Source organism: Bison bison, unplaced genomic scaffold, assembly GCF_000754665.1.
Source record: "Bison bison bison isolate TAMUID 2011002044 unplaced genomic scaffold, Bison_UMD1.0 scf7180017863415, whole genome shotgun sequence".
Classification (NCBI taxonomy): domain Eukaryota; kingdom Metazoa; phylum Chordata; class Mammalia; order Artiodactyla; family Bovidae; genus Bison; species Bison bison.
The window spans coordinates 352,274-355,058 of NW_011493987.1; positions in this window are offsets into that span (position 1 = coordinate 352,274).

Here is a 2,785-nt window from a genome sequence, read left to right on the forward strand (position 1 = left end):
CTGCTGCTGCTAAGTCGCTTCAGTTGTGTCCGACTCTGTGCGACCCCATAGATGGCAACCCACCAGGCTCCCCCGTCCCTAGGATTCTCCAGGCAAGAACACTGGAGTGGGTTGCCATTTCCTTCTCCAATGCATGAAAGTGAAAGTGAAGTCACTCACTTGTGTCCTACTCTTTGCAACCCCATGGACTGCAGCCTACCAGGCTCCTCTGCCCATGGGATTTTCCAGGCAAGAGTACTGGAGTGGGGTGCCATTGCCTTCTCCAAAACCTAGCTAGGCCTAATTCCATGGCCCCAGCCCTTGTCCTCGGCAATGGTTCACACCCTGAAGTGTGGGTTCTCTCTGGATCCTAACAAATCCACCTCTTATTGCTTTGTCTCTCAATGAATTTTTGCAATGAGACATCGGAGCCTGAGTTTCATTAGTTTTGGCTGGGCTTGAGTCGCGGGAGAGAGCCGAAGGACAGGAGGAAAAAGCAGTGGGGAAAATGTGCCAAGGAATCCCCTTCATAGCCCGCCGGAAAATTTGCTAAATATCTGACCGGTGCTCACAGTTTCATTGGTCTGATCCTTGGCACAGAGAAGAGAAAGGACAGAAGAACCCCCACCGGCTTGTGTAACAGCTACTGGGGCTCCGCAGATAGCGCCTTTGGGACATGCTGAGGAGTAGCCTCTCCAGAGTCCCTCAGTTGTGCCCACTGCCGCCCGCCTGTTCGAGGGAGGTTCAAGGAAACAAGAAACGAGAGATTGTAAAGGTCCCTCCAGCCATAGGAGCGAGGACCTCTTACCTTAACTGGAGATCTTCTGGAATCTGAGACTAAAGTTGTTCAAAGAGATAAAGAGGCTAATTCAGTCCACTGGTAGAGAATTAGTAACCTGGAAGAATCATCCATAATATGGAGTAGAGAAAACAGAAATGAGTAACATGAAAAGGAATTGATAGGAAAGATGAAATGAGCCACTCCAGCATTTGGCATTGTTTGCTTAGAGCTGCTCTCACCTTGCTGGTTTGTTTTAATGCTCCAGTGAGAACAATTGCAGACACAGTGGCTAGTTCTGTCCAGTGGCATCTGTGGGCATGTGGCTTTCAGCAGCTCAGGGCCATCTATTTCTTTCTTTCTTTTTTAATTTATTTAGTTAATTTATTTGGCTGCACCGGGTCTTAGTCACCGCATGTGGGATCTAGTTCCCTGACTAGGGAACTAGTCTTAGCCACTAGATCACCAGGGAAGTCCCTGTTACTTTGTTTATTGTACTTTGACCATTAACGTCATAGTTTCCCAAAACAGTCTTCTGATTGTGTTATTTCCCAAAGAATAGGGACAAAGAGATTATCCTAAGGGTTAAAGTACCTGCTGACTCTTAAAAGTGTTAAATTTTATTGGCCCCTGTCAGATGACTCTCCGGTGAGAATAGGTCATATTTCAAGACTGTTTATTGCCTGTCATTAAACCATTAACTTCTAAATATAGTGAGGATAGAGATGTCAGCCAGTTATCAAACAGTTATGTGCTGATAAATAACCACAGAGGGAGCTGTCTTTAAAAGGCCATGCAACAATGTCGGGTACCACCCGGGATCTGGAGTCTCCCATTTCCCAGCAGCATGCAGGGAGAGGCTGAGCTCCACACTGGGTTGATTGCTTCTATAGTTGCTTTTTCTTTTTTTTTAATGTTTGGCTGCATTATGTCTTAGTTGAGACATGTGGGATCTTCACTGTGGCACTCGGGCTTAGGTGCCCCGTAGCATGTGAGATCTTAGTTCCTGACCAGACCAGGGATCGAACCTACAACCTCTGCACTGCAAGGCGGACTCTTAACTACTGGACCACCAGGGAAGTCCTGATTTCTTCTAAAGGAAGCTGAGCAACTGTTATAACCTCCTTTTAAAAGAGGCTGATTGCTTCTTACATTTCTTTTATTAGGAAACTTTTAAAACAGTAGGAAGAATATAAATACCCATATACCCACCACCTAATCCAGTACTGCAACATTTTCCCACATATGAAAATATGGCAAATGGAAAAAATATATATATATATTAAATTATATATGTGTGTATACATATACACACACATATAAAATATATATATTTAGCAGGTGCATTTCAATGTGAATTATAGAGATCAAGGCATTTTATGCTTAATATTTCAGCATGCATACCCAAAATCTAAGGACATTTGCCTGCAATATGATTATGCCTGAGAAAATTAATAATTCCTAATATTACTTAATGGGCTTCTCAGATGGCTCAGTGGTAAAGAATCCACCTGTCAATGCATGAGACCAAGGTTTGATCCCTGGGTCGGGAAGATCCTCTGGAGAAGGAAATGGCAACCCACTCTAGTATTCTTGCCTGGGCAATCTTATGGACAGAGGAGCCTGTCAGGCTACAGTACATGGGGTCTCAAAAGGGTCAGACGTGACTTAGCAACTAAACAACAATATTACTTAATACTTAATAAATATTCAAATTTTTCAACTGTTCCCCAAAATTCTTTTATGGTAATTGTTCTTTCAAGGGCCAGTATTCTTGAATCAAGGATCAAGCACTTTATTTTACTGTTAGATCTTGTTAGTCTCTTTATTCTAGAACAGTCCCCTTCTTTCTGTGACAATGATCCTTTGAAGAGACTTGGGCAGTTGTTTTGTAGGATACTCCACATGTTGGTTTCATCAAACTGTACTCTCATGGTGTTTTTAACTTGTTCCTCAAGGTTCTGCTTTTTCTTTAACCTAGCAATTACTCTTAAAGGCCTAATTAGATTCCTTTTTTTTTTTTTTGCT